The following is a 14,605-nucleotide window of genomic DNA, read 5'->3' as shown; positions in this document are numbered from 1 at the left end:
GCTATTTAGCGTGCTCCGAACACCTGTGTGTAAGGGTAACTGGGGAGGAAGTGTAGTTCGTCAACTGGAGGCACACACACTGTGTATGGATCTGTGCAAAACTGCTACACTAAATGTATCTTTTTATTTGAAAGATTATTTCTTGCTGACATGAAAGATAAGGGGCATATCAGCATATGTTTCGAAAGCGAGGATTATTGACATTTTTAAACGTTAAAATACAATGTCGGAATTGTAGTTCACAGGGAACCAAGTGTTGGCGAATGTAACCACTGAAAACCCTACATATACGGAGAAGAAAGGTTTTCGAGTGCTGCAGTAGATGTCTGTATGAGTAGGCTGTCTCTAGTCTACTAATAAATCATTTACACAAAAGCATAACATGTGTTTACATCATTGGTCTAGACTGCATTATGAATGATCAGCAACAATATGACTTTTTTGAGCAACAATATATGTTTGTCTCAACAATGCATTCTGCTTTTTTAGTTGGGTTAAAATAAATACTGAGCAAATCACTCCATGTAGCCACAGGCGCCGAGAATGCCGGGGTCAAAAACAGGGCACTTCGTCTGGCTAAACGTGCGCAATGGCGTGGGCTGCACAGGCTATGTTTTTGCTGGATCAATAGACTTTAAACATAGAAAAAAATACCCAAGTGTCAATAAAACACAGAAACAACGTTTCAATTTCGACATAGTATTACAATTTCTTAACAAAAACATACATCTAACAGACGGGATTGGTGAATGGAATGGTATTTGGTTTTCTTATTTTTCACACACAGTGTGTCCGGTTCTTTTGCTTGACAAACATTCACTAATGGCTGTGGTGCATCCATGACCATATCTTCAACACTAGCATCATTTTCTTTCTATATTCTATTGATTGCCTCTGCAAAGGAGATCCAATGAACTGCCTTAACTTTTGCCACTTCAATCTCCTTCACCCCCTGCTGGAGAAAACCCCCCCAGCATAGACCAGCATAGGCTGGTGACCAAGCCTTCATTGTGTTTTCGCTTGTGACCAGCCTTCGTTGTGTTTTTGCTGTTGACCAGCCTTCGTTGTAGCAGAGTATTCTCAGTCTCGAGTCCGGTCTCGAGACCACATATTAAGTGTCTCGGTGTCAGATACATTTCTACTTGGTCATGACTTGGGCTCGGACAATGAGGAATTTCTTCCCGAGACCAGCGGAGTAAAAACCTCATAATTATCAGCTCCCATTCAGTCAGTGCATAAAACCGCCTTGCCAGGACAAATATCCACACTCCTTTCATGACACATTAATAAGTCATCGCCTATTGAAACCTGGGCTTCCTACTTTACACATAACATTAATGTCCTTTTACTTTAGTTTTAAACTATCCTCAAACTTTGTCGCCCTTGTCAGAACTTCCTAAATTCGCTGGTAGGGATGAGTAGGGGAAATTGCTTGAAAGTTGAGTGCTCACTATTAGTAAGCGGAGACCGGAGGAAGTTGTAACATATTTTGTCTTTTTATCTATTATAGATCTGTTTGGGTTAGTGATCAGTTGTAGAGTGGCTCTCTATTTGCCCTCGGCACGCATTTTATCACCATTCTGAATGTGTAAAGCAGCCTTTCGTAAAGTATGGGTCGCAGACATGTTAAAAAAAAACAACAGTTGGGGTCTCAAATTACTGTTCAGAGTTAGAATAAATACCATTTATCCAAAGCCATTTACAGTCATGTGCACATACATTTTACATATGGCTGGTCCCGGGAATCAAACCCATTACCATGATACTACAAGCACCATGCTCTACCAACTGAGCTACAAAGGACCACACATTTCACGTAGAACAGTAGGTAGAATATGGTTGTGCAGCAGTAGTTTTCCCCTTATGTCAGTCACTGACAGCCACTCAATTAACCATGTTAGCTAACAGTTTTTAGATTGGTAAGTTGGTCTTGCCAGCTATCTAAACTTGTAGTTATCATGGACGAACACCGACTGGGTAAGCACGGCACGTGCACAGGGGCTGTGACCTCCAGGGGTCCCACATTGATTTTGTTAGTTACTCTAACTCAGATATCATATTAACATAGGCATGTTAAAATGTGGTAGAATGTGTAGAATTACAGGAAATGTACTTAAAACATTCTTTCTCCACTGTCAAGAGAGGAGCCACTAAAATGTTTTGCCCCGCAAGGTGGGGGGGCCCCCCAACCAAATCTCACTTAGGACCCCCAAAAGGGGGTATGTGTTCATGAGCTTGGGTCCCAGGAAAACACTGAATTTCTCATTTGGGTCCCAGACTGAAAAGGTTTACAAACCCCTGGTCTAAAGAATCCATATGTTCTTCTGAAATATGAACACAGAAATACTGGACATCTTGAACTCTTATTAGGGTGGCAATTTGACACAATTACAATCATGGTCTTGAATTGGACTTGCATTTTTTTCCCAAAGTGCATTCATGTCTCAGCAGTGCCACCAGGTACATCTTAATTAAGTGTTCAATTGGGTTGAGATCTGGTGACTGAGACACACACACACACACCCTTTACACCCACTCTGCTCCTTTGACATCCCTCTTTCAAAGGGAACACTAAAATAACTAATCCTAGATCTGAATGAATGAAATAATCTTATTAAATACTTTTTTCTTTACATAGTTAAATGTGCTGACAACAAAATCACACAAAAATAATCAATGGAAATCCAATTTATCAACCCATCGAGGTCTGGATTTGGAGTCACACTCAAAATTAAAGTGGAAAACCACACTACAGGCTGATCCAACTTTGATGTAATGTCCTTAAAACAAGTCAAAATGAGGCTCAGTAGTGTGTGTGGCCTCCACATGCCTGTATGACCTCCCTACAACGCCTGGGCATGCTCCTGATGAGGTGGCGGCTGGTCTCCTGAGGGATCTCCTCCCAGACCTGGACTAAAGCATCCGCCAACTCCTGGACAGTCTGTGGTGCAACGTGGCGTTGGTGGATGGAGCGAGACATGATGTCCCAGATGTGCTCAATTGGATTCAGGTCTGGGGAACGGGCGGGCCAGTCCATATGCCTTCCTCTTGCAGGAACTGCTGACACACTCCAGCCACATGAGGTCTAGCATTGTCTTGCATTAGGAGGAACCCAGGGCCAGCATATGGTCTCACAAGGGGTCTGAGGATCTCATCTCGGTACCTAATGGCAGTCAGGCTACCTCTGGCGAGCACATGGAGGGCTGTGCGGCCCCCCAAAGAAATGCCACCCCACACCATGACTGACCCACCGCCAAACCGGTCATGCTGGAGGATGTTGCAGGCAGCAGAACATTCTCCACGGCGTCTCCAGACTCTGTCACGTCTGTCACATGTGCTCAGTGTGAACCTGCTTTCATCTGTGAAGAGCACAGGGCGCCAGTGGCGAATTTGCCAATCTTGGTGTTCTCTGGCAAATGCCAAACGTCCTGCACGGTGTTGGGCTGTAAGCACAACCCCCACCTGTGGACGTCGGGCCCTCATACCACCCTCATGGAGTCTGTTTCTGACTGTTTGAGCAGACACATGCACATTTGTGGCCTGCTGGAGGTCATTTTGCAGGGCTCTGGCAGTGCTCCTCCTGCTCCTCCTTGCACAAAGGCGGAGGTAGCGGTCCTGCTGCTGGGTTGTTGCCCTCCTACGGCCTCCTCCACGTCTCCTGATGTACTGGCCTGTCTCCTGGTAGCGCCTCCATGCTCTGGACACTACGCTGACAGACACAGCAAACCTTCTTGCCACAGCTCGCATTGATGTGCCATCCTGGATGAGCTGCACCACCTGAGCCACTTGTGTGGGTTGTAGACTCCGTCTCATGCTACCACTAGAGTGAAAGCACCGCCAGCATTCAAAAGTGACCAAAACATCAGCCAGGAAGCATAGGACCTGAGAAGTGGTGTGTGGTCACCACCTGCAGAACCACTCCTTTATTGGGGGTGTCTTGCTAATTGCCTATAATTTCCACCTGTTGTCTATTCCATTTGCACAACAGCATGTGAAATTTATTGTCAATCAGTGTTGCTTCCTAAGTGGACAGTTTGATTTCACAGAAGTGTGATTGACTTGGAGTTACATTGTGTTGTTTAAGTGTTCCCTTTATTTTTTTGAGCAGTGTAGTTTTAACAGGAAACCGATTAAAAAAAATGGATGTTTAAACATTAAGAAATATTGTCCCTATCCCTATTTTAGACCATTACTCAACACACTCTCAAAATGTGGGTATACGGTTAGGGTACAGTGCTGTTCCCTGGGGTAAAAAATATGAAATGTACACATAAGGTACCTTCAGAGTGTGGTGGTTAATTTATTTTCTATCAAATGAGGAGAGACAAAGTTATCACACAAGTCAGAGTTATACTTAAACTAAATCTTTATTAACTTATTAATAAGGGAGCAGGTCAATACAACACACACATAAAGTGAATCGATTGAGGGCTCTACGATAATGATGGCTGGTCGACGAATCACCCTCAGATGATTCATTGAGAGCCCCGAGACAAAAGTACAAAGGTCTTCTATAGCCAAGATACACCCCTGTCAGTCTACATGACGAACAACAGATGTATGGAATGGGTCACAAGGTTAAGATTTCTATGAAAGATACTTATAATTCACAGCAGACAACATCTGCTGTAAAAACAGTTTTCTTTGTGTAGAGACCAAGGTCTGGCCCTGGGGTCATCTCTCCCTGGTATCATATAGAACAGAAACATTAACTCATGCTCTGGAATGCGGTATCCCCAAAGACATTGTAAATCTTCCGGAGGTCCATCCTCAGTAGAACACACACAGATGAGCTAACAACCCGTTATTCTGTTGCATAAAACAACCATTTGGTGCAATAAAAGTATTATAACATAATCTTGCAATTTTGCTCTCACAAGAGGTACACATAGCAACTCACATGGTACTGGCAGGTTCCTTTAAGGGTACATCTAGTATAATGCTGCATTTTTCTACCCAATAATTTAAATATAAGGTACAATCATCACTGCACTTTGAAATGTAGAGGGGGGGGCAATGTACCGGTGGGGCTCATTAGCAATTCGGGGAGTGATGTAATATATGTGTATTTGTGCCAACCGTCAGTGGAAGTGTTGTACCAGTTTAAGTGATATCTGGTTATGAAGTTGAACGCCTCTTTTAACAGTCAGTTCTGCAATCTTTGTAAGAGCATGTGGCATTTAAAGAGCTGCACTGTTAAGAGGTTACTGTGTATTTCACTAACTTAATTAATGGAACTTAGTTTCCTGGACATTGCTGTGAATTTTGCTTAATCTAATTAGCAACCAGCTGTCAGTAAGTCATTTTAATATTTACTGTAACTTAATAGCCAGTAACTGCTAGTAACTCACTGCCAAATAACTGCCAGTAACTTACTGGCAGCTTAACTGGCAACCAGATGTCAGGAAGTAATTGTAAAATGCACAGTAACGTACTTGCAACTAGCTGCCAGTACCTCACTGTACCTTCACTGAACTTGTCTGATTACAAGAAAGCTTATAACATTAGGTGACCACTATTAAGCATTCTTTGTGGTGAGCACACTTGGGACCCAGCTTCACCTGGGGCCTCACTTATAACTGTTGCGTAAATTTAACACAAAATATCTGTATACGCCCTTTCTGAAAAGGCTACACACGCACAAAAATATTGAGATTTATAAACTTGGCACACACCATACATTCGCATGCTTACCGTTATAAATCAGACCTGAATGTAAAACTGCGTGCAAGAACGAGCATTATAACTCCGCCTGAAAAACGCCCACCATTCACCTTTTATGGTGACAATAACGCCCTTATTTGCTTTACACTTTGGAATTAATGGAATTAAGCCAAGACATTATCAAAAGGAAAAGGCAATGGCGAATTTGATCAAATGTCTATGGAGGTGTTGGCAGAATGTTTTCTTTTGCAGTGACATTTGCTGTATCTGACTGCTTCTGAAAGACAAAAACAATTGCAAATTGTTTTAGACCTGTAAACAGATCGTTTGAATGCAATATGTTTGGCATTCACTTTTCCTGAACCTTAATAGTCTATGCTGCACTGCCTGCGAATTCTGAAACATTGTCTACTCGGAAGAAAATGAAAGCTACAACAGGCCTACTTACTCTTACAGTGGTAGCCTACACATGGTTCACCTGTTAAATTCTACTGTATGTTATAAACCGTGATCCCTGTCAGATGAATAGAGCAAAAACTTGAAATTATAATAGCTTATCTAATAGGCCAAATTAAATAAGAGGTGTGCATGGTAATTTGTTGTATGGCTATTGGAATATGAACTCATCATGGTCAGAAAAGGTAAGGAATTTATTTTGCAATGGTAATGATATACAGTGCCTTCAGAATGTATTCACACCCCTTGACTTTTTCCACATTTTGTTGTGTTACAGCCTGAATTTAAAATGGATTCAATTTAGATGTTTTTTGTCACTGGCCTACACACAATACCCTATCATGTTAAAGTGGAATAATGCTTTTGAAATCTTTAAAAATGAATAAAAAATTAAGAGATGTCTTGAGTCAATAAGTATTTAACCCCTTTGTTATGGGAAGCCTAATATGTTCAGGAGTAAACATTTGCTTAACAAGTCACATAATAAGTTGCATGGACGCACTCTGTGTGCAATAAGTGTTTAACATTACTGTTGAATGACTACCTCATCTCTGTATCCCACACATTCAATGATCTGTATGGTCCCTCAGTCGAGCAGTGAATTCTAAACACAGATTCAACCACAAATACCAGGGAGGTTTTCCACTACCTCACAAAGAAGGTCACCTATTGGTAGATGGGTAAAAAAAAAAAAGAAATACATACATCCACTGCCTCACAAAGAAGGGCACCTATTGGTAGATGGGTAAAAAAAAAATACATACATTGAATATCCCTTTGAGCATGGTGAAGTTATTAATTACACTTTGGATAGTGTAGCAATACACCCAGTCACTACAAAGATACAGGCATCCTTCCTAACTCAGTTGCCGGAGAGGAAGGAAACCACTCAGGGATTTCACCATGAGGCCAATGGTGACTTTAACAGTTACAGAGTTGAAAGGCTGTGATAGGAGAAAACTGAGGATGGATCAACAACATTGTAGATACTCCACAATGCTAACCTAATTGACAGAGTGAAAAGAAGGAAGCCTGTACATAATAAAAATATTCCAAAACATGCATCCTGTTTGCAACAAGGCGCTAAAGTAATACTGAAAAACATTTGGCAAAGCAATTCACTTTTTGTCTTGAATACAAAGTGTTACGTTTGGGGAAAACCTAATACAACACATTACTAAGTACCACTCACCATATTTTCAAGCACAGTGGTGACTGCATCATGTTATGGTATGCTTGTAATTGTTAAGGACTGGGGAATTTTTCAGGATAAAAAAGAAACGGAATGGAGTTAAGCACAGGCAAAGTACTAGAGGAAAATCTGGTTTAGTCTGCTTTCCACCAGACACTGGGAGATAAATTCACCTTTCAGCAGGGCAATAACCTAAAACACAAGGCCAAATCTACACTGGAGTTGCTTACCAAGAAGACAGTGAATGTTCCTGAGTGGCCGAGTTACAGTTTTGACTAAAATCTGCTTGAAAATCTATGGCAAGACCTTAAAATGGTTGTCTAGCAATGATCAACCATCAATTCAACAGAGCTTGAAGAATTTTGAAAAGAGTAATGGACAAATGTGGCACAATCCAGGTGTGGAAAGCTCTTAGAGACTTACCCAGAAAGACTCACAGCTGTAATCGCTGCCAAAGGTGATTGTAATATGTATTGACTCAGGGGGTTGAATACTTATCTAATAAAGATATATTAGTGTTGTATTTTTCATTTATTGATTTACAAATATTAGAATTTGTCTTCCACTTTGACATTACAGAGTATTCTGTGTAGAATGTGGACAAAAAATACAATTAAATCCATTTGAATCCCACTTTGTAACACAACAAAGAGTGGAAAAGTTCAAGGGGTGTGAATACACTGTTAAGCTACTGTTATGTATTTTTTATAAATGAAATATAATCTACTAAGGAAATTTGACATTACAGAATTCAGACGTAGCCTACAAATATTAATGGAAAAGGTGTTCTACTGTTAAACTGTGCTTCGGATCGGATCGCAGAGAGCAAAATACTTGAAATAGCATCCATTAACTACTGTGAAGTGGGTCCAATTAAAGGAGATGGGACGAATGGTAGCCTATCCTAACTTGTCGTAGGTCTATAGGCTATTTCGTGTGTAGCCTATGAAACCGTCAGTCAGAAAAGGAAATGAAATAAAAAAAAATATATATATATATATATATACACCTATTTCAAATTATTTTAGAATGCAAAGATTAAATCGATTTTTGCTGTTCTCACTAATGGCAAATGATTGCATATTCTTATTATATTTAGCTACCTGTCTTCTTGTTATGAATAATAGTGTCATCATATATTCCCCATTTGCACAAGGCTACAACTACGCTACATTTGCCTTCTTGCAATGCTATACTTCAACCACTAGAAACTGTGCGTACCCATGGACTAAAGTTTGCCGGAGGATAAGCACATTTTCACATCAAGTTCAGTTTTTATAAATGGCAACTTTTCCTTGGAAACTGGCGCATGCATGTTTTGGGGCATATTTTGTGTGCACACAAGTTTTATAAATGAAGCCCCTGGCCTCAACCTTCTGGTTGGCAACAAACCAACCTTCCTGACATACCATCTGGTCAGTGAGCGTGACAGAGATCAGCCAAAGTAATATACTGTGAATTTTACAATAACTACTTGCAGCAGGCTGACAGTCCGGTGACCAACTGCCGATAAGTTACTTGAAAGTGCACAGTAACCTCTTAACAGTGCCACTCTTGATTGTCACAAGCTCTTACAAAGATTGTAGAACTGGGTGTGTACAAATGAAATCTTCATCAACATAACAATAAAACCACTTAAACTAGTACACTTCCACTAATGGTTGGCACAAATACAACATATTTAGACTAGAGGTGTGAGCATTTAAACGTTAAAATGTTGGGATCCCTAATGTTAAGAAAACCCCCCAACCAAAAAACAACGTTTTTTTCCTTTTTCCCTCACAAAATTAAAGTCACAGTGCAGTTATCACAAAACATATTATTTTCCGTCTTATAGCCTAACTAGACGACAGGCTATAAAGGACTGGGGAAAGTTGTGTAATTTAAAAGTAGACAGCAATATGACCTAGATGCAGAAACAGTATAGCGGGTCAATTTCCACAACAACTAAGAGCGTTGAAGTGCGAGGCTCAACTTCTTTGCTATATTGAAGGGACCAATGAAGCGAGGACAAAACTTTTTTCAGGGGAGGCGGATGTCTCTGGTAGAGAGCCAAACACGCTGTTCGGGGCGAAAGAGTGGCGTAGGTCAGCGGCATTCGTCGGCAAAGCGTTTCTGGGTATTAGAGGCTTCCTGCAGATGCCGGTGAGCAGTCTCCCATAGCCGCTCACTACGTCGAAACCAGTCGTCGGCAGCTGGGACAGAACCAGGCTCCACCTCCCAGGGAAACATGGGGGGTTGGTAACCAAGTACACACTGAAACGGAGTAAGGCGGAGGGATGAATGCATGAGTGAGTTCTGAGCGTATTCGGCCCAGGCCATATACTGATTCCAGTCGTGTGGAGAGGCAGAACATTGTTGGTGGAGGTACTTCCCTATTTCTTGGACCCCCTGTCGGTCACAGAAGGCTCGCCACACCCGGGAGTCAAACTGGGTCCCCCAGTCAGAGACGATGTCCTACTGAATCCCATACAGACGGAACACCTGCTGGAACATACACTAAATGAGGTACAGTTGAAGTCGGAAGGTTACATACACTTAGGTTAGAGTCATTAAAACTCGTTTTTCAACCACTCCACAAATTTCTTGTTAACAATCTATAGTTTTGGCAAGTCAGTTAGGATATCTACTTTGTGCATGACACAAGTAATTTTTCCAACAATTGTTTACAGACAGATTGTTTCACCTAGAAATGTATCACAATTCCAGTGGGTCAGAAGTTTACATACACGAAGTTGACTGCCTTTAAACAGCTTGGAAAATTCCAGAAAATGTCATCATGGCTTTAGAAGTTTCTGATAGGCTAAATTACATAATTTGAGTCAATTGGAGGTGTACCTGTGGGTGTATTTCAATGCCTACCTTAAAAAAAAGACCTCCACAAGTCTGGTTCATCCTTGGCAGCAATTTCCAAACGCCTGAAGGTACCACTTTCACCTGTACAAACAATAGTATGCATGAATAAACACCATGGGACCACGCAGCCGTCATACCGCTCAGGAAGGAGACGCGTTCTGTCTTCTAGAGATGAATGTACTTTGGTGCGAAAAGTGCAAATCAATCCCAGAACAACAGCAAAGGACCTTGTGAAGATGCTGGAGGAAACAGGTTCAAAAGTATCTATATCCACAGAAAAACGAGTCCTATATCCACATAACCTGAAAGGCCACTCAGCAAGGAAGAAGCCACTGCTCCAAAACCACCATAAAAAAGCCAGACTACGGTTTGCAACTGCACATGGGAACAAAGATCATGCTTTTTGGAGAACTGTCCTCTGGTCTAATAAAACAAAAATAGAACTGTTTGGACATAATGACCATTGTTATGTTGGGAGGAAAAAAGCGGACGCTTGCAAGCCGAAGAACACCATCCCAACCATGAAGCATGGGGAGGCAGCATCATGTTGTGGGGGTGCTTTGCTGCAGGAGGGACTGGTGCACTTCACAAAATAGATGGCATCATGAGGTAGGAAAATTATGTGGATATATTGAAGCAACATCTCAAGACATCAGTCAGGAAGTTATAGCTTGGTCGCAAATGGGTCTTCCAAATGGACAATGACCCCAAGCATACTTTCAAAGTTTTAGCAAAATGGCTTAAGGACAAAGTCAAGGTATTGGAGTGGCCATCACAAAGACCTGATCTCAATCCTATAGAATATTTGTGGGCAGAACTGAAAAAGTGTGTGTGAGCAAGGAGGCCTACAAACCTGACTCAGTTACACCAGCTCTGTCAGGAGGAATGGGCCAAAATTCAACCAACTTATTGTGGGAAGCTTGTGGAAGGCTCCCTGAAACATTTGACCCAAGTTAAACAATTTAAAGGCAATGCTACCAAATACTAATTGAGTGTATGTAAACTTCTGACCCACTGGGAATGTGATGAAAGAAATAAAAGCTGAAATAAATAATTCTCTCTACTATTATTCTGACATTTCACATTCTTATAATATAGTGGTGATCCTAACTGACCTAAAACAGGGAACTTTACTTGAATTAAATGTCAAGAATTGTGAAAAACAGAGTTTAAATGTATTTGGCTAAGGTGTATGTAAACTCCCGACTTCAACTGTAGGTAAATGAGGAAGAGGAACCAGACGACACATTTTTTGAAAAAAGTTCTACTATGACAGGGATGGTGGTGTTAGCCGGGGGACCAGGGTCTGTGAGGGATTGGCAAAGGTTGAAGCTTACTGGAAGGGAGATGACAAGGGCTTTTGGTTTGGGCGCAGACTGGACAGGAGAGTGCGTAATCCCTTACGTCGGATGCCAGTGAGGACCACCAGAACTTACGGGCTAGAAGTTTGGTGGTTTGTGTATTGCCCGGATGTCCTGACCCCAAGGACGTGTGACACAATTGCATCAGTTGGGGTCTAACAGCTGCTGGTACATAACTCTTCCCAGCTGGTGTCTCAGGAGGAGCCGGGTCTGAGGTTAGGGCTTCTTGTATGGCAGAGTGATCCTCCCACTGTACTGGTCCCATAATGCAAGAGGAAGGAAGAATGGGTGTAGGGTCTGAGTTACTGGTCGGAAGGTCAAACTGGCGGGAGAGAGCATCAGCTTTTACGTTTTTCTTTCCAGGGATGTAAGTACGATGAAAATGGAAGCATGTGAAGAAGAGAGCCCAGCAGGATTGTCTGGAGTTTAACCTCCTGGTCCCTCTGATATATTCCAGATTACGATGATCTGTTAGGACGAGAAAGGGATGTTGTGCGCTCTCCAACCAGTGGCGCCACTCCTCGAGGGTCAGCTAGATGGTGAAGAGTTCTGTTCACCACATCGTAATTCCTCTCAGCGGAGGATAACTTCCTGGAGAAGAAGGCACAGGGATGTGATTTTGGAGGTGTTCCCACCCGCTGAGAGGGTATAGCTCCTACTTCGGAGGCATCCACCTCCAGGGTGAAAGGAAGGGTCGGATCAGGTTGGCGAAGGACAGGAACTGAGATGAAGAGGCGTTTCAAGTCGTTGAAAGCAGTCAGGGCGGTATCAGTCCATTGAAGGGTCCGGGTCTTTTGGCTGGTAAGGGCAGTGAGGGGAGAGGCAGTAGAACTTAAGTTCTGAATGAACCGGTGATAGTAGTTGGAGAACCCAATGATACGTTGGAGTTCCTTAACGGTGGTGGGTTTGGGCCAGTTACTGACAGCTGTGATTTTGTCCTCATCCATGTTAACCCCTCCAGGTGTCAGTATGAAACCGAGGAAGTTTACTGAGGTTAAATGGAAGGTGCTCTTTTCAGTCTTCACATAAAGGTTATGGTCAAGGAGCTGTTGAAGAACCTTTTGCACATGCTGTATGTGTTCCTTCAGGGAGTGGGAGTAAATCAGGATGTCATCAATGTAGACGATGAGAAAGCGGTTGATCATATCCTGGAAAACCTTGTTCATAAAGGATTGGAAGACGGCGGGGGCGTTAGTAAGGCCGTAGGGTATGACCAGGTATTTGTAGTGCCCTCGTGCGGTGATAAAGGTCGTCTTCCATTCGTCTCCTTCACGTATACGAACAAGGTTATATTCACTTCACAGGTCGAGTTTAGTATAGATGTTGGCGTGGCCCACTTGTTCAAGGGTCGCTGGGATCAGAGGAAAACAGTTATTGACCGTGACATTATTCAGGGAACAGTAATCAATACATGGACGGAGGCCACGGTCCTTTTTTTCAACGAAGAAGAAGCTGGACGCAGCCGGGGAAGAAGAAGGACGAATGAAACCGTTTGAGTGTTTCATCAATGTAGTTCTCCATTGCCTCATTTTCTGGGATAGATAGGGGGTAAACACGGCCCTTCGGTGGGGACACTCCAGGGAGTAAATCACCACCATTGCGACCTGTATGCTCTCGTTTGTTGGCCTTCGCTTCATACTCGTCGCCAAACCCACTGGCTACAGATTATCTACAAGTCTCTGCTAGGTAAAGCCCAGCTCAGCTCATTATCTCAGCTCACTGGTCACCATAGCAGCACCCACTCGTAGCACATGCTCCAGCAGGTATATCTCACTGGTCACCCCCAAAGCCAATTGCTCCTTTGGTCGTCTTTCCTTCCAGTTCTCTGCTGCCAATGACTGGAACGAACTGTAAAAATCTCTGAAGCTGAAGACTCATATCTCCCTCACTAGCTTTAAACACCAGCTGTCAGAGCAGCTCACAGATCACTGCACCTGTACATAGCCCATCTGTAAACAACCCATCTATCTACCTACCTCATCCCCATACTGTATTTTTTTTTTATCTTGCTCCTTTGCACCCCAGTATCTCTACTTGCACATTCATCTCTGAGGGTAACATGACTTTAGATTACATGAGGATAACATCAGTGGAGTTTGATGGTATAACGTTATTATGTATGAGGAGAAATGAAAGGAGAAAGTACTATTCCCGAATATGCTGTTAAATAGAACACCAGAGTGAATATTCAAACCCCTGTATGAATAGAACACTGGTGTTGAGGAGGAATTTGTGATGTAACACAAGTGTATAATTGGTTACTAGAGATAAAGTAACATAATATTTCTATAATGGGTTACTAGAGATCTGATGAAGTAACAATAGAAAAAATATATATATACAACTTGCACACTCACACGTACATAAGTGGTGCAAAAAGTATTCTGAGAAATGTTCAGAGTGGTCTCTTTATGGATCATTTGATCGTTTGATCAAATGGTTAAAGCATTGTATGGGAGTTGACTTACCCCTAACCAATAAAACTATAAACAGAACCAATGAATGTTGAACATGATTTTCTGTTAAGTAAACTTAAGGGTACAATTTATTGTACTCCTGATGGAGTTTTTATTGATATCCCAAACGATGAGGTATTAAACCAATGAGTAAGCAGGCAAGTTGAACTACTCCCCCAGGAGGAGTGGGGGTCTGACACTGCCTCACAGTTTATTTTGTCTCAGGTGCCAGAAATATTATGGGTAGAACATTCCAATGACAGTGGACTGATAGGCAGCGCTAGCCCAGTTATAATAACTGTTTATCTCTCCCCTTCTGAATTTTATAAATTTGACACATTACATATGATTCTTAAAATAATAGACATTTAATAAGTGTGAAACAGAAAGTGAATATCCAACAGAAATTTGAAATAAATATTAAGAGTAACATTGTTAGGGTAGACTAAAATGAAAACAATGCCTTCCAATATGGAGAAAGTTATCATGTTTGTTTGTTTTGTTTTAAACCTTGCAATAAGGGGAAAAGCAGAATGTTGTTTGAGAGTGATCCATGTCTGTTAGTAGTAGAAGTTTGAGAAGGTCTTCCTATTGGGATGAAGGGAGTCCTGGTTTAAGGA

The sequence above is a fragment of the Salmo salar genome, chromosome ssa04 (genome assembly GCF_905237065.1).
Source record: "Salmo salar chromosome ssa04, Ssal_v3.1, whole genome shotgun sequence".
Lineage (NCBI taxonomy): Eukaryota > Metazoa > Chordata > Actinopteri > Salmoniformes > Salmonidae > Salmo > Salmo salar.
This window is presented reverse-complemented; position numbering follows the sequence as displayed.